This window comes from Bubalus kerabau, chromosome 1, assembly GCF_029407905.1.
Source record: "Bubalus kerabau isolate K-KA32 ecotype Philippines breed swamp buffalo chromosome 1, PCC_UOA_SB_1v2, whole genome shotgun sequence".
In the NCBI taxonomy this organism is placed as follows: Eukaryota; Metazoa; Chordata; class Mammalia; order Artiodactyla; family Bovidae; genus Bubalus; species Bubalus kerabau.
In genome coordinates, this window is record NC_073624.1 from 68,926,923 (window position 1) to 68,946,377 (window position 19,455).

Here is a 19,455-nt window from a genome sequence, read left to right on the forward strand (position 1 = left end):
GGGGATGGTAAGTCAAGGATGACTCAAAAATTTATCATTTAAGAGGTTAAATAGATAATAAATAGGAATGAAATGTTTCGAATTAATTTATTTTATTTATTCAGAGCACATTTCTAAATCTTGTCTAAAGAAAACAATAAAATACAAAAGTCATAATAAGCAGAGCACAGTTGCAGAATGGTCTTTTCTTTGGCTCTAAAATAAGTAAAAATTGGCATATTGAATGTCTGTTTTTTCTTATCTACTTAAGAAAAAACTGAAATTACAGAAAAATTAGTCATTTTGTACAAATCCATGTAAAAGTGTCCTTGGGTAATTGAATCTAAGACATGAATCAGGTGGATTTATCCCACCATACTGGATATATCTTAATGCCATACTGCAAATGAAGACAATCTGGTCTTGGTTTTACATTTTTGCTGTATTGACAAACCATAGAAAACTAAGCAACATACAGAATTTGGATCCAATTTCATGATAGCTGCAGCAACTTAGCCTGAGGGTTTGTTTACTGTTGTTGGTATTAGAAGTTTCTGCTAAAGCATTTGGGGTCTGGCTGAATTAGAATTTTAGTTGGGTTGAGGTTCCAACTGTGCATTCTTTTCCTCTGATGAAAGGAAATCAATAGCCTTTATTTTTAATCTAGGTAAGTCAATATTTATTTCCTTCATTCCTTACAAAACCTCTAGTAGTAGCCTATTATGCAGATAAGTAAATGGAAGCCAGAGACATCACAGGCCAAGAGGTGAAGGAAAGGGGATTTGAACTAATGTCCTTCTGGAATGAGTGTAAATGCCCTTAGGAACAACCAGTGTTCTCATTACTGGGTCACTGGGTACAGAAGACAAAAGAGACCAATTGTCTCCATTTCATCTTCATTTTATCACTCAGCTCTTTTTTCAATATTTTTGAGAAATAAATACTACATTTGCTTTAATTTTTTTAAATTAATTAATTTAATTTTGGTCTGTGCTGGGTTCTCATTGCTGTGCATAGGTTTTCTCTAGTTGTAGCAAGCAAGGGCTACTTTCTAGTTGTGGCATGCAGGCTTCTCATTGCAGAGGCTTCTCTTGTTGCTAAGCATGGGCTCTAGGGCACACTGGCTTCAGTAGTTGCTGCAAACAGGCTTAGTTGCTACATGGTATGTGGAATCTCCCCGTACCAGGGATTAAGTTTGTGTCCTCTGCATTGGTAGGCAAATTCTTAACCACTGGGCCACCAGGGAAGCCTTAAATACTACATTTATTTAAGGGGAAGATGGGATAGGAACTAAAATATATTCAGTGCTAAACCATGCAGCTCACACATGAATTAGGAAGTGGAAGTAGCCAAGGTCTCTGGATGTAGGTTTGGCTCCAGGTACTCCTGTGTGACTCTGGAATTTTTCATATCAGATTGGGACTTGAACCCAGCCAAAATCTTTCTTAGGACTTGAACCCACATGGCTGGGACTCAAACTCAGCCAAAATCTTCAGTCTTCCAACTAAATCACAACACCTAGTTTCAGGACGTAATGAATCTCAGGTTCTTGATGTCTTATCACAGAAAGAATTTAGTGAGAGACAAAGAAATAGGTAAGATGTTAATTTACTTAGAGAGAAACACATTGCACAGAGAGGGTGTGGGCCATTGCAGAGGGTGAGTGTAGCCTCAAAATACGATGTGGTTATGTTTTTATGGGCTGGGTAATTTCACAGGCTCAAGAAACACCTGGAGTAACAGGCAAATTTGGCCTTGGAATACAGAATGAAGCAGGGAAAAGGCTAATAGAGTTTTGCCAAGAGAACACACTGGTCATAGCAAACACCCTCTTCCAACAACACAAGAGAAGACTCTACACATGGACATCACCAGATGGTCAACACCAAAATCAGATTGATTATATTCTTTGCAGCCAAAGATGGAGAAGCTCTATACAGTTAGCAAAAGCAAGACCAGGAGCTGACTGTGGCTCAGATCATGAACTCCTTATTGTCAAATTCAGACTGAAATTGAAGAAAGTAGTGGAAACCACTAGACCATTCAGGTATGACCTAAATCAAATCCCTTATGATTATACAGTGCAAGTGAGAAATAGATTTAAGGGACTAGATCGGATAGAGTGCCTGATGAACTATGCACGGAGATTCGTGACATTGTACTGGAGACAGGGATCAAGACCATCTCCATGGAAAACAAATGCAAAAAAGCAAAATAGCTGTCTGGGGAGGCCTTACAAATAACTGTGAAAAGAAGAGAAGTGAAAAGCAAAGGAGAAAAGGAAAGATATAAGCATCTGAATGCAGAGTTCCAAAGAATAGCAAGGAGAGATAAGAAAGCCTTCCTCAGTGATCAATACAAAGAAATAGAGGAAAACAACAGAATGGGAAAGACGGAGAAGGAAATGGCACCCCACTCCAGTACTCTTGCCTGGAAAATCCCATGGATGGAGAAGTCTGGTGGGCTGCAGTCCATGGGGTCGCTAAGAGTCGGACACGACTGAGCAACTTCCCTTTCACTTTTCACTTTCATGCATTGGAGAAGGAAATGGCAACCCACTCCAGTGTTCTTGCCTGGAGAATCCCAGGGACGGCAGAGCCTGGTAGGCTGCTGTCTCTGGGGTCGCACAGAGTCAGACATGACTGAAGTGACTTAGCAGCAGTAGCAGCAGCAGAGATCTTTTCAAGAAAATTAGAGATACCAAAGGAACATTTCATGCAAAGATGGGCTCTATAAAGGACAGAAATGGTATGGACCTAACAGAAGGAGAAGATATTAAGAAGAAGTGGCAAGAATACACAGAAGAACTGTACAAAAATGATCTTCACGACCCAGATAATCACGATGGTGTGATCACTCACCTAGAGCCAGCATCCTGGAATGTGAAGTCAAGTGGGACTTAGAAAGGATCACTATGAACAAAGCTAGTGGAGGTTATGGAATTCCAGTTGAGCTATTTCAAATCCTGAAAGATGATGTTGTGAAAGTGCTGCACTCGATATGTCAGGAAATTTGGAAAACTCAGCAGTGGCCACAGGACTGGAAAAGGTCATTTTTCATTCCAATCCCAAAGAAAGGCAATGCCAAAGAATGCTCAATCTACCACACAATTGCACACATCTCACACACTAGTAAAGTAATGCTCAAAATTCTCCAAGCCAGGCTTCAGTAATATGTGAACCTTGAACTTCCAGATGTTCAAGCTGGTTTTAGAAAAGGCAGAGGAACTAGAGATCAAATTGCCAGCATCCTCTGGATCATCAAAAAAGCAAGAGAGTTCCAGAAAAACATCTATTTCTGCTTTATTGAGTATGCCAAAGCCTTTGACTGTGTGGATCACAATAAACTGTGGAAAATTCTGAAGGAGATGGGGATACCAGACCACCTGACCTGCCTCTTGAGAAACCTGTAGGCAGATCAGGAAGCAACAATTAGAACTGGACATGGAACAACAGGCTGGTTCCAAATAGGAAAAGGAGTATGTTGAGGCTATATATTGTCACCCTGATTATTTAACTTATATGCAGAGTACATCATGAGAAACGCTGGGCTGGATGAAGCACAAACTGGAATCAAGATTGCCAGGAGAAATATCAATAACCTCAGATATGCAGATGACACCACTCTTATGGCAGAAAGTCAAGAGGAACTAAAAAGCCTCTTGATGAAAGTAAAAGAGAAGAGTGAAAAATTTAGCTTAAAGCTCAACATTCAGAAAACTAAGATCATGGCATCTGGTCCCATCACTTCATGGGAAATGGATGGGGAAACAGTGTCAGACTTTATTTTTGGGAGGCTCAAAAATCATTGCAGATGGTGACTGCAGCCATGAAATTAAAAGACGTTTGCTCCTTGGAAGGAAAGTTATGACCAACCTAGATAGCATATTGAAAAGCAGAGACATTATTTTGCCAACAAAGGTCCATCTAGCCAAGGCTATGGTTTTTCCAGTGGTCATGTATGGATATGAGAGTTGGACTGTGAAGAAGGCTTAGCACTGTAGAATCGATGCTTTTGAACTGTGGTGTTGGAGAAGACTCTTGTGAGTCTCTTGGACTGCAAGGAGATCCAGCCAGTCCATCCTAAAGGAGATCGGTCCTGGGTATTCATTGGAAAGACTGATGCTGAGGCTGAAACTCCAATACTTTGGCTGCCTCACATGAAGAGTTGACTCATTGGAAAAGACCCTAAGCTGGAAGGGGTTGGGGGCAGGAGGAGAAGGGGATGACAGAGGATGAGATGGCTGAATGGCATACCAACTCGATGGACATGAGTTTGAGTGAACTCCGGGAGTTGGTGATGGACAGGGAGGCCTGGTGTGCTGCGATTCATGGGGTCACGAAGAGTCGGACAAGACTGAGCGACTGAACTGAACTGAACTGAACTGAGCTGAATTAGTGAGAGGATTATTCCCACTGTTTCAGGGGAGGGTAAGGGGTGGAAATTTCTAAAAATTGGGTCATTGCCCACTTTTGGGGCTTTGAAGGTTGGTCTTGAAGCTGTCTTGGCTCCTCTGGGTGTATCACTTAACTAGCTGATATGTTACAATGAGCATATATATTGAGGATCAAGGTCTAGACAAAGGTGACTTGTCTGCCATCTTGGGCTTATTTGATTCTGATCAGTTTATGTTGTGTCCTTGGGCTATGGTCTTCTTTCTTTCATTCATTCCTTCCCTCGTATATCAGCTACAGGCATTCACTTAAACTCTATGAGTTGCAGTCTTATTTTCAGAAAATTGAGTGTTATAAAGACTAAATGCAAAACTCCAAAAATATTGCATGAAGTAGGTATCTTCTAAAATTTCTTCTTTAATCATTTGTCTGGGTTAGTTCATACACCCAAGTCTATGAAGCAATTAAATGAAGTACTTGTTTTTTTTTTTTTTTAATGCTAAGATAACTGAGACATTAAACAAAACTGTCAGTGTTATATTATTAGAGTGAGGCAGAGGCAAAATTTAAATTTCAAGTGAATTCCCCAAAGTCTACTTTTATGACTATAATATGAATTAGAATATATTTATTAAAAATAGATCATATTTGTTTATTTGAACTAAGCTTTTTGCTTAATATTTGATACATATATTTTTAATTTACTTCTAAAAACAATATTTTGAGGTAATAGGATTTTTGTCCTTTTTTCATAGGTGGGAGAACTGAATTTTAGAGAAGTTAATAAACAAAAGAGCAGGCAACTCAGCATTCTAAACACACTATTGTATGTTGTTTAGTCACTAAGTTGTGTCAGACTCTGGGATCTCATGGACTGTGTAGCCTGCTAGGGTCCTTTGTCTATGGGATTTTCCAGACAGGCATACTGGAGTGGATTGCCATTTCCTTCCCCAGGGGATCTTGCTGACCCAGGGATTGAATGTGCATCTCCTGCATTGGCAGGAGGATTCTTTACCATTGAACCACCCAGGGAAGCCCCATTGGGAAGGCAAAAACACAGAAAATCATCAATAATATGCAGATAGAGCAGCATCCACAGTCAAACTTCAGGAAGCCGGTTCTGTGAGGCCCTCCTGCTGTTAATAGTGAGCCCTACCCTTCGCAGATAGGGACTTGGCCACCTTCTGAGCTGCCTACAGGCTGCCACTGCAGGACCCATCCTTTGAATCCCCAGGAACATGCGTTCCTCCTCTGAAGTTGCACTGCTGGCCTCCAAATTGATTTTCCATGAGCTTTGGCCAGCTTTAGGGTAGACTGACAGAGCAAGTGTTAGGCAATTTAAAATTCTATTGTTTGAAGTGGTCTCTGCCTCTTTCCATCCTAACCAGAGGCTAAAGGTAAGATTCTTAGAAGCAACCCACCCCTACAAAAAAAGACCAAGGTCTACTCCACTGCATAAACAAAAACGACCAGGCAATTCAACTTCTTTATTTTAAACTTGTACTCATCAGGTCTTTCTGTAGTACATCTGCCTGTGCCTTGAGTTTTTATTTTTAAGGCTGAGTTAATAGTGAATGGAGCATCTTTTTAAATTGACCTTGTGTGCTTTATTCTGTTTCTTTTTTTATAACATAATCTGAGAATTTTGGAAAACTTTGTGACTCAATATAACAACAAATGCAAAATTTTGATGAGTAATATTCATAAGGCTGTATATTAGTCAGTCAAGTGACTCATGAGACTCTAAACATTTAAGAACAAAAAAGCATTTAAAAGTTAGTTACCCTATCCCAACACCATAACTTTTCAAATAAGCAGAAAAAAAAGTCCAGAAATGTAAAGCCAAGTTTTTTAAGTCCAGTAGCTAGATTGAGACAAAATAAAAAGCTTATTTATCTTTGTAACCTTATGCCAACCACAGTAGTTGCTTCTTGAACTAAACTGATATGATCCAAGTTTTCATGTCTCTCCAACTTTTCCGTTATGAATGGTATAGTCCTTTAGGTTCTTTTCCTAACTTTTTATTATCATCATTTAGTAACATAAGGGACTTCCCAGGTGGCACTAGTGGTAAAGAACCCACCTGTCAATGCAGGAGACAAGAGACTTGGGTTTGATCCCTGTGTCAGGAAAATCCCCTGGAGAAGGAAATGGCAACGCATTCCAGTATCTTACTTGGAGAATTCCATGGACAGAGAAGGCTGTCAGGCTATGGTCCATAGTGTTGCAAAGAGTTGGACACAACTGAAGCGACTTAGCACGGAGCACAGAGTAACATAAACTGAAAGGGTATAATTAAACTAAAGTCTCGATTGAGAGCACCAGATCAGCAAAAACAATCCTAATTATCAAGCTCTTGAACTGACATATGTATAAAGAACACTTAATTATTATTTCCATAACATATTACAATTTTGGACTATCTAACTGAATACCATCACCAAAAGAGAAACATAAAATAAGAAGGAGCTTCTGATCTACAGCATCTTATCAAATAAATGTGTGTGTATATATCTTTCCTTTGAACATTTTACTAATCACAACCGGTACTCTAAGCTATAAATTTTCCAGATAGATCACAGGGTGTTGAAAGGCGCCATCTAATACTTGAAAGCTACCAAACATCTTTAAAAGAATACTATATCTGTGAAGAAAAACTTGAGACAATCTCTCATATTATCCAAGCAATTTTCAGTTACTGAGGCCACCAAATTGCCTCCATATGAAGCACTCCAACTTATAAAGTGGTATCTTCTCTGGGGATAAAAATATAACAAAGTTCCTTTGAATTCTAATTTTAAACCATGAACTTTGATGTTGCTGATTCTATAAATTTAGTCTATATATTAAGATAATTGAAACAATATTTCTTTGCATCTATTAAGGTTATAGTAATTATCCTTAGTCCTCACTTAGCCACACCCACAATTCCAGCAGTTTAGCTTTATGAAGGCACTCAAGATCATTGTGATTATTCTAAAAATCTATCTCTTCAATAGATTCTCAAGAAGCTTTACCATTCCATCCAAAGTCTTCAGTCTTAGTGAATGCCACTGGCTAGCTATGATAATTTTTGCTTTTTATCTGGAGTTAGCACATTAGGAACATATCTTTTGCGCTCTGTCCTCAAGGTCTGTAGCTACATAATCAAAATGTATTGATTCAGCCTTCTCTAGATTCCAATATCAAGCTCATCCACAGGTTTGAAGAAGCTCAATGCTTCTGGGCCAACATTAATTCAGTTTTGCTTTTAGTCCCATACACTTTTATACTCTTTCTTTCTTAATGCTTGCATTTTTTATTAACTCATTCACCAAAAACTTTGAGATTGTATTATGTGCTAGACTAGAAGGATCAAATATATGATATGCATGTTGCTCTTCCTACAACCAGTGCCCAGGACAAACACCATTAATCAACAATGCCTTTTGCTCTTTTCTATTACAATCATCTAAACACACTGTGTTATCTAGACAGCTTAAATAGCTAGTTACTGCCTGAGAGTTTGATTACAAGTTGAAACCTACTTACCATCACTACACTAGATATGGCAGGTGAAAAAAACAGACTAGTGGGGAAGACAGAACAATAAACCATTAGATACAATACAGTGCTTAATATGTTAATAGCAACACATAAGAAAACTCAGACTTGGGAAGGAAGATGCGAGAGTAACCAAGTCTCTTTCCATATGAAGTAAAACCTTGGTTTAGTTTCAAGGAACAGGTTAGAATTGAGTGGGTTAAATGGTGGTGGGTGAAGGGCAGTAATATGTGTAAAGCTAATTAGATTTGAAAGACTCCATCTCTTCTGGAAACAGGAGCACGCTTAAATGTGGTTGAAGACAAGAAGTTGTCGGGGAGTCATGAGTCAAGGCATCGCCAGTTCTGAAAATCACGCGAGAGTTTGGCATTTCATTCTAAACGCAATGAGAAGTCATTGGTAAAGGTATGACAAGGAATTCCTAATGGAGAAAGATAATTTTTATATAATGTGAAAAGCAGGTTAGGAAAAGGTGACGCAGGAGATAGGGAACCTGTATGGAAGCTTTTGTAGTGACTGACAGGAATCATGTAATCATGTAAGCAGTGATTCTGCTGCTGCTGCTGCGTCGCTTCAGTGGTGTCCGACTCTGTGCGACCCCATAGACGGAAGCCCACCAGGCTCCTCCGTCCCTGGGATTCTCCAGGCAAGAACACTGGAGTGGGTTGCCATTTCCTTCTCCAAGCAGTGATTCAGCTATGGTTAATTAAAAAAAAAAAAAAAAAGGAAAATACGATATCAAAGATGAGTTCCAATTATGACCCTAGGGTTTTATTTCTGTCCCTGAATTTTAGGGTTCCATACTCTGGTCTCTAAGACTTTAAACTCTCACTATTGTCATGTCTGTTGCTCAAAATCCTTAGTTTCCCCACGTATTACAACCTTGTCATTTGAAATTGTCGAGCTGCTTTACACTCCTGTTATCTTCAACTTGGTTTGGACTTAGTGCTAAGGCAACACATGATCCAGTTTGCCCTTCTGCTAGGCAGGTTGGCCCTCCAATTAGTGTTGCATTTCCCAACAGGCACATTTTTAAAAATTGAACTGATTTCAGAGACTCAAAGCTCTGGTCTTATTCTAGTGTTGCAACCCTTGTGTAGTGTGCTCAGTTGTGTCCAACTCTTTTGAGACCGCATGGACTGTAGCCTGCCAGGCTCCTCTGTCCATTGGATTGTCCAGGCAAGAATACTGGAATGGGTTTCCATTTCTTTCCCCAGGTGGATCTTCCTGACCCAGGTATCAAACCCATGTTTCCCGAGTCTCCTGTGTTGGCAGGCAGATTCTTTACCAGTGTGCCACCTAGGTTCTGCTTTACATGGTATATTTGTAAAGCCTCCTTAAACTGGCCTCCCTTGAATTTTTAGCCGATATGGTTATCATCTTATCCTGAAGTCTTTGAAAGAAACACTTCTATTGAAAAAATGAGAAGCAACTGGTCTTTACAATAATTTTTTTGTTAAAGGATAAGAATGAGATAACAGAGACAAGCAGCTACCTAGCACATTTTCAGAAACTATGTTTTACTTCTTTAAGTATAGTCTGCAAGATCATAAAGCTATTATAGAGAATGATGGAGAATGGTTACCATCATCCCCTGTAGGCAAATACCTAAAGAAGAAAAAAAAAAATCTGTGGTTTTCACAGAGGAGAATGCATCTTCTTGTGTCAATTAGGTTTTCCTGGGATTATTGACTGTAGCTGAAGAAAATTTATTTAAGACACTGCAATGCATTTACCAACTATTAAAAAGCAAATACAGATTTGTTTTATAACTCACTGGAGGCTTTTCCAGCCAAGTCATTCCAAATCTCTCCATTTTCATGTGACAAACACACTCTGTTTGGAAGCCAGAATTTACTAGTTTGATTGCATTTGGGTCAATTTGGGGGAACAATAGGACAGTTTAAGAATATTCCTCATTTGAGTTTGTAATTTCACAAATGGCTCAAGAGAAGCAAACATTTTGTTTCTGCTTTAGTCTGTCACATGCATGAAATGAACCTGTCATACCCATTCAATGTAAAGGAATTGATTCATTATCTCTACATATGTGAATGGCAGAATACACATTTGAATGAGCTGGATGAAGCAGGAATGAAAAGGAGGTGAAGGTAGAGCTAAGATGTTGGCTGGAAACCTCTGGAGCTTCCAGGTGAAATTGGAAACTGCAGCTTGTGTCCTGGAGGGCAAAGAGAATGGGAATAAAGAGACAGACCAGGGACTTCCCTGGCAGTCTGGTGGTTAAGAATCCATGCTTCCATGCAGGGGGCATGGGTTTGATTCCTAGTCAGGAAACTAAGATCCCACATGTTGCATGGCATGGTCGAAAAAAATAAATAAAAGGAAAATAAAATTTTAAAATAGAGAGAGACCATTTCAGATTGATAGGGAGAAGGTTTAACAAGTGCAGGAGCTTACATACCAAGCTTGTCTCAGGAAGCCACCAGACAAGTAAATCTTTGTATCCATCACCAGGATCTTAAAAGTCTATACTAAAGTCTTAACTGGTCAGTCATGTACAATGTCCATATGGTCTCCACACACCTTAATCTCTCAAGGGTGTGTCCCTGTAACAGCTCCTAATTTTGGAATGGTGGACAGAACATATATTCCAAAGACAGGAGAGGGAGTGAGGAGCCCCTAATAGCATAGTTCTAGCTCTGGGTCAGTTAGCGGGCACATTCTCTCCATGGTCAACACAAAGTTGGCTAGTGCTTGGGAAAGTAGAGAGGTATCAAGGCAGTCTCAGAGAAACTAAAGATATATTGTTTCTTAGCAGTATATCTAAATGATCCTCAGAATGATATTTTGAGAGGCAATGCTCTGTATCAAATAAGCCCCAGGTTTACGTCTACAAGATAAAAGTTGATTCTCCATTCAAAGTCCAGTGTCATATATAGCATCTGGACAACTGGATGACTGAGAAGCTGCTTCTAATCAATGAATTATTCATAGCTTCCAGTTAACTCTTTTTTGCAGGGGTACATTGACCCTTGAATGATGTAGGGGTTAGGAGCACTGACCCTCTGCAAAGTGAAAATCTGAGGATAATTTGTAATTGATCTTCTGTATACACGGCTCCTCCCCATTCGAGGTTCCACACCCATGAATTCAATCATGGACTGATGCAGTTCAAATCCACATTGTCAACTTCATCTGAAACTCTAGTCTACTCTTTGGTATTAGCAAGCTGAATTAAATAAAACTGTTTCTGTGAAACTATCAGTACACAGTACAAAAGTCAGAAAAGTAAGAAAGAATTATATTTCATTCTGGGCATCTGGGAAAATCTGACTAGGCAAAGGGGTCCAGATACTAAACCCTTAGGCAGTCAGGTCTATTTCTTTAATCAAAGATAAGTGCCAGGGGCTGGCTTAGATTACAAAAATTCTTTGTTCTAAATCTCTATCAAGCAGACTTTTGATTACAATTTAACTTCCCATGTACTTTCCCAGAGAGCAGAAAATGTAACTTATCTGTGAGCACTTGAGGAAATATAACTGTTTTATTTGTTATGTCACAATGCTTGATTTAAAAAAAAAATAGACTTATTGAGACATAATTCACATACCATGCATTTCAACTATTAATAATGTACAGTTCAATGTTGTTATTGCTATTTTGTATATTCACAGAGTTCTTTTCAACCATTACCAAAATTAAATTTAGATTGTTTTATTACTTTTATCACCCCAGAAACATCCAATATCAGTAACTCCTCATTGTTTTTTAGAATTTTCTTTTCCAAATTTATAGAGCCATAAGTGATATATAACATTGTATAAGTTTAAAGTATATGATTGAATGATTTGATATACACACATATTATGAAATTATTATCTCAATAAAGTTGTTAAGACATCATTTGCCTCACATAATTACCATTTGTTGTTATTGTCATAGTGAAAACACTTAAGATCCACTTTCACAGCAACTTACAAGTGTTCTCCAGGCAAGAATACTGGAGCGGGTAGCCACTCATAAATTTTTCTTCACTTTTGCCTATATGCCTTGAAGATTATGACTAGACCCTTCCCGATATTGTACGTGGTTAATTTTCCTGCTTGTTTTGGAGTTTTTAAGAGAGCATATAGCACTGCACCTATTTTGGACTCTTGTAAGAACAGGATAATATGGTTCCTTGGTGGCTCAGACAGTAAAGAATCTGTCTGCAATGCAGGAGACCTGGATTTGATCCCTGGGTTGGAAAGATCCCCTGGAGAAGGGAATGGCAACACACTCCAGAATTCTCTTGCCAGGTGAATTCCACGGATAGAGGAGCCTGGCAGTCTCCAATTTATAAGGTTGCAAAGAGTTGGATATGACTGAATGACAAACACACACACACAGCAGGTAAGATAAGTCTTCGGAGCAAGATGATTAAAGGACAAAGGGGAATCAAATAAATCTATTCTTATTCAATATGGTATTTGCCTGAGAGGCATCAGTAAGATGGCAGAGTAGGAAACTCTGAGTACTCCTTCCCTACCCCCAACCCCAAACATACTGCTTCAACAAAAATTATGGGCAAATTTCATTTATGAAATTTCTCTCTTGAAGATTACTTGACCACATATACATAGGTTTATTTTTGGACTCTCTATTCTGTTCCATTGGACTTTATGTCTGTTTTTGAGTTCATACCATATAGTTTTGATAACTATAGCTTTAGAATATAGTTTGAAATCAAGAAATGTGACTGCTATCAACTTGTCTCAAGATTTCTTTGCCCATTTGAGGTCTTTTGTACTGTGTGTGTGTGCTAAGTCACTTCAGCTGTTTCCAACTCTGTGTGACCCTATGGACTGTACTCTTCCAGGCTCATCTGTCCAGGATTTTCCAGGCAAGATTGGAGTGGGTTGCCATGCCCTTCTTCAGGGGATCTTCCTGAACCAGGGATCAAACCTGTGTCTCTTGGGTCTCCTGCATTGGCAGGCAGGTTCTTTACCACTAGCACCACCTGGGATAGTGAAAGTGAAAGTCACTCAGTCATGTCCAACTCTTTGCAGCCCTATGCACTATATACGCCATGGAATTCTCCAGGCCAGAATACTGGACTGGGTAGCTTAACCCTTCTCCAGCGGATCTTCCCAACTCAGGAGTGGAACCAGGGTCTCCCGCATTGCGGTGGATTCTTTACCAGCTGAGCTTCTCAGGGAAGCCATATTGTACTATGCTGCTGCTGCTGCTGCTGCTAAGTCACTTCAGTTGTGTCCGACTCTGTGTGACCCCATAGACGGCAGCCCACCAGGGTCCCCCGTCCCTGGGATTCTCCAGGCAAGAACACTGGAGTGGGTTGCCATTTCCTTCTCCAATGCATGAAGGTGAAAAGTGAAAGTGAAGTCACTCAGTCGTGTCTGACTCCTGGAGACCCCATGGACTGCAGCCCACCAGGCTCTCTGTATATCTGTCTCCCTGTCTGGTGATTCTGATTTAATATTATGTTTAAAAATACTATATATTTATTTTTATTTAAGAATGTTTGGCTTTCTTCATAATGTTGCTATTAGCATATGGCATTCAAATAATATATTTTCAACTTCCTCTACACCCAGGTATCAGTGCTCCTTTTCAGGAAAAACTCAATTCTTCCTTCAATTACTAGCTTGGTTGCAAACCTCCATGCTTTGGAACACACTGTTATGTATCACCAGGATTCGAAGAGAATTGCAGAGAATTTTAATTCAGGATATAGGAAACCTATGGTAAATCATAGAGAAGAATAAAAGAGAGAGAACTGCATTTACTAGGTTTTAAAGCTCAACATTCAGAAAACAAAGATCATGGCATCTGGTCCCATCACTTCATGGGAAATAGATGGGGAAACAGTGGAAACAGTGTCAGACTTTATTTTTTGGGGGGCTCCAAAATCACTGCAGATGGGGACTGCAGCCATGAAATTAAAAGACGCTTACTCCTTGGAAGGAAAGTTATAACCAACCTAGATAGCATGTTCAAAAGCAGAGACATTACTTTGCCAACAAAGGTCCGTCTAGTCAAGGCTATGGTTTTTCCTGTGGTCATGTACGGACGTGAGAGTTGGACTGTGAAGAAGGCTGAGTGCCGAAGAATTGATGCTTTTGAACTGTGGTGTTGGAGAAGACTCTTGAGAGTCCCTTGGACTACAAGGAGATCCAACCAGTCCATTCTGAAGGAGATCAGCCCTGGGATTTCTTTGGAGGGAATGATGCTAAAGCTGAAACTCCAGTACTTTGGCCACCTCATGCGAAGAGTTGACTCATTGGAAAAGACTCTGATGCTGGGAGGGATTGGGGCAAGAGGAGAAGGGGACGACAGAGGATGAGATGGCTGGATGACATCACTGACTCGATGGACATGAGTCTGAGTGAACTCCGGGAGTTGGTGATGGACAGGGAGGCCTGGTGTGCTGCGATTCATGGGGTTGCAAAGAGTCGGACACGATTGAGCGACTGAACTGAACTGAACTGAGAAGGAACCTAGGGAAGGTTGTTTTGAACAGAAGTTCATTGACGAGCAGAAGTTCGAGGTTGTGGTGGTTTCTCATTGACTGTAAGCTGTGGTCAGAGCATTGTTGCTGGGGTAGGGAGGGATCTTCCTTTTCTTAAAAGCAGGGGATAAAATTCTCATTGATTGATGTCTTTCCCTGTCAAAATAATTCTTATCTTTTGTTGCTGGTTATGAATATTTCAAGGAGTGTTACTAGTGCGAGAGTTGCCCCTATAGGGCTTCTCACCTCCATTTAAAAAGAGGTTTCCAGGCTCCTCCATCCATGGGATTTTCCAGGCAAGAGTACTAGAGTGGGGTGCCATCGCCTTCTCCCATATTGTACTATAGTTCATATGAATTTTAGGATTAAGAGATTAAGGATTAAGATTAGGATTAAGAGTATTTCTTTTTAAAAGAAAATTGTGTCATTTTTTTCAATACCTCTTTAACACATTCAAGATAACATTCATTCTCCTTAACTTATCACCCAACTACATGTGACCTGGTGTCTGCTGTCTAATTTCAACTATTTATTTATTTTCATAGAATAAATATATATGAATGAATAAAAGAATGAATGGATGAATTGGTTATGGCCCCAAATACAATGAAACGAAAATTTATAACAATATTTAAAATCTCTTAGGCTTCACTCAAAGGCATCAATCAAGATGCCTATTTCATCTTTATACTATGAACACATAGTAGGCATTCCAAGTTTACTGAATTGAAACATTTTTAAGTTGACAAGAACCCTATGAAATATAAGAGCTTTATTATTATTATTAATTTTTGGTGCATGGTGGTATTGAAAAATCTATTTACCAAAAACTGGTTACTCAGTCTTTGATGATAATGAATTTCTTTCTCTGGAGAGTCTTTCACAAATGTGACAAATTATTTTTTTTATAGCGCTTAGTTGAGATTAAAAACTCAAGTCAATTGTAGTAGGCAGAAAAATGCACAGTTTTATTTTACTTTTATAGATTATTATGATTTTGTATATGACATGACTATTCAAATAGTTGAATTTCTGTATGTATGTTTGCCCACTAAAATGGATGAGAAAAAAATGGTAAAGTTGCTCTCTGTATATCCGTCTCCCTGTTTGGTGATTCTGATTTAATATTATGTTTAAAAATACTATATATTTATTTTTATTTAAGATTTTTAGCTTTTTTCATAATGTTGCTATTAGCATATGGCATGCAAATAATATATTTTCATATAGAGAACATTTGTGAATAACAAAGAGATTGCAATTAATATATATGTAGAAAGCTTCAAAAAATTTTGCCCCTTAACTAGAATTAATCACAATTATGATTTTGGTCTGTCAGGTGAGTATATGCTCCTTGGTTCTGTCTCATCACAACAAAGATTTGGAGTGAAGGACATTAAAGCCCTTGGCGTGTCACAGCTCTCGGGTCTTGGACAGACTGTGTTATAGCTCTTAGACAAATCAGTGTTACAGCTCTATCATATTTAGAAAATAGCAAGAAAATCCATCCTCCAGGTGTGAGGGCATGCCGACCCAAAGACGTGAAGAGAAGAGAGTGGGGGAGCATGCCAATGCATGGGAGAGAGAGAGAGAGAGTGCTTTGGCTCCTCTTTTTATATGTTTTTTCCTCGCTTTGGGCCTGCCCTATGTAAATTGGGCTAGCCAGGAGTGCTGTTTGTTCTACCTGAGGTTCTCACTCAGGTCCTCAGACCTTCCTTTGTTCTATTTTCATGGGCTTTTCCCTTGCTTGTCTTTTAGCCACTGCCATTTTGGACTCCTGTTTCCTATTCTAACTACCTAATAGGTCTCATGAAATTTAAGTATTTATCATAAAAAAAATAAAGTTATAATAAGATACCCCCCAAAATCCTAAAATTTAGGATTTGGTAAAATATTGGTAAAAATTTTGTAAAATTTAGGATATGGTAAAATAATACATTAAGGTCATAATGTTTTTCCAGTAGTCATGTATGGATGTGAGAGTTGGACTGTGAAGAAAGCTGAGCGCCAAAGAATTGACGCTTTTCAACTGTTGTGTTGGAGAAGACTCTTGAGAGTCCCTTGGACTGCAAGGAGATTCAACCAGTCTATTCTAAAGGAGATCAGTCCTGGATGTTCTTTGGAAGGAACGATGCTAAAGCTGAAACTCCAGTACTTTGGCCGCTTCATGTGAAGAGTTAACTCATTGGAAAAGACTCTGATGCTGGGAGAGATTGGGGGCAGAAGAAAAGCGGACAACAGAGGATGAGATGGCTGGATGGCATCACCGACTTGATGGACATGAGTTTGAGTGAACTCTGGGAGTTGGTGATGGACAGGGAGGCCTGGAATTCTGCGATTCATGGGGTCGCAAAGAGTCGGACACGACTGAGCGACTGAACTGAACTGAACTGAAGGTCATAATGAGGTATATTCTTCGTTATTTGAGATTAACTAGTTCGTGGATTTTTCTAATACTGAAGATCCATTATAATTAACATGAATTGGCACTTAAAATATTTAATGTTATTGTACCCTTTTAAAATCATTTAAATGTTGTTTAGTGGCCACTTTTCAAAAATAAGTGGAAACTTGGAAATATATTTTTGAATAAAAATGTGTGTGTTGTGTGTGTTGTTTCCACAATTCAATCCTGATGAACTCATCTGAGTGCAGTTCTGTGTCTATAGTCAGTGAAAATGATGAACTGAGATCCATTTTACGGATCGCAAAGTTGACTGAGAAAGGCCTTCTAGAGCTATAAGACTTAACTATATTGGTCACTTTATTCTTCACTGAAAAATAGATGTTTGGAGGATAAACTTATTCAACTCTAGCTACTTTAAAACATAAAATCAGGTCTGACTTATTAACCTGATTTTTTCCTATAATATATGTCTTAAAAATTAGCTGCTAAATTGAACTATACTGCTAAAATATCCTTCATCACAAGCCTGATTTGTTACACTTCTATTATAAGAAATTTTAAGGTTGATAGAAATCAATACCAAGAGATAATTAGTATTGAATTGGATAGGGAAGCTGCTTTAATACATGGGGAGCTGTTGTATGGATACAGAGTATCAACAATCCATTTTGTTGTTGTCTGCAGGAGAAATACTTGGTTTGCGAATATTTAAATATGGTCTGATCTTTGTAAGTTTGAGTGTAATAGTTTTGTTTTTGTTTTCCCTTTTGTCCCTCTCCTTTATCTCTCTAATTACTCCACCTGATGATTTCTCCTCCCTTCTTTAATCCCTTTTTCTACCCATGTCCCACTCTGGCTTCTCTTTCTATTTTCCTTTTAATCTTGCTCTGCACACACTACTTTTCCAGAGCCAATTTGTTTCCCAGACTAGAAACCACTGCTTATCTGAGGGAGGGGAACTTTGCCCTGTGGAGCTGTTCTGGTCAGATAAGCAGGTGGCCGCTGATTGGATAGGACAAACTTGGCTGGGGTCTCTTCTGGCTTGAACTGAGCAACAGAAGCAGAGCTGGGAGCCACAGCCAAAGCTGAATAGGGAATGCTTGGGGGGTGGGATAAATCTTTCATAGATTCTAAACCTAAATATGTTTTGCTTGAGTTGATCATTTTGTCATAGGTTTCTCTCTTTGACTGCTATTCAGCGTATTCCTAATGGATTTCCTATGGCAGCAAAATAGGCACTATCTTGTGTACCTGCATTTTGAAAACATAAATTTTCAGCAGGCACTTATGAAATACCCCCTCTATTAGCAACAAGCTTCCCATGGTGTCTTATGACTGTTCTTTGTTGAAAAATGGCTCAGAATTTGATTTATTTTCCACATTTCATAGTTGATAGGACTTTTCATAATAAGTTAAATACCCTTGGTTCATTTTGTTTAGGTACACACCAGGCGTTTTAATTAAGAAATTATTTGTCTAGCTCTTTTCCAGTGAAGATGATGCTTCTGACCCTGCAGCTGTGTGCAGGGGTGGCCAAATCTGCTAATCAGTGACCCTTGTTCATCACAGTACTGCTTGCATACAGAAGTTAGCTTGACAGTTGAGCCTGGTGCCTCTTTTCTGGCTGCTTTTCATTAATGTGCTCTCATTTTTTCCATAGGATTAGGTTGCTGCCACAGGTGGCTCAGTGGTAAAGAATTTACCTGCCAATGCAGGTGACACAGAAGATGTGGGTTTGATCCCTAGGTCGGAAAGATACCCTAGAGGAGTAAATGGCAACCTGCTCCAGTATTCTGGCCTGGGAAATTCTATGGACAGAGAAGCCTGGCAGGCTATAGTCCATTGGGTTGCAGAGTCAGACACAGCTGAGCACGCATGCGTTCATTCATATGCAGACAAGGCATATGAAATGATACAGGAATTTTTTTATGGGAGGATTTCCTGAAAAGAGACAATATTATCATGAAAATTGTTACAGTGATTCAGATAGATGAATCGTTGCCCAATTTGAGTGCATGAAAATCACCTGGAGGGGTAAAATGCAAATCCCTGGGCTCCATCCATAGAGTTTCTCTTTCAGTGGGGCTGTGGTGGTGGGGAGGCGGCTGGGAGAATGAATTCTCTTCCAGTGGGGTTGTGGTGGTGGGGAGGCGGCTGGGAGAATGAATTCTCTTTCAGTGGGGCTGTGGTGGTGGTGAGGTGGCTGGGAGAATGAATATGGCCTCCTAATATGGTCCTAGGTGATACCAATGCTGCTGGCCCAGGACAGCACTTGGAAAATGTCTGGAATAGATGGATGGATTATCCTATAGACACCTCAGCCCCCACAGCCATACCTCCTCCTCTGGTCCACGTTGGTTTAGTTGCAGCAATCATTAACACTCACGATCTTTCCATTGCTCATCAGCCCACCTGAGCATCATTTCATAACTGGAGGCCATGCTTCAAGCTAATTTTATAAGTTTATAATCTGTCCTCGTCTTCCCATTTTTCTGGCATTTCTGGGATGTTTCACCATCATTCATTTTCTTCAGACAATGAGCTGTGTGTGAATTTTCTTTCAGAAGAAAACAATTATGTCCTGTGAAGATGGACAAAGCTATAAGAACTTGTTAGTGGTGGTGTGTCTTTTAAATGCTGAGCTGGGTGCATAGACGAGATGA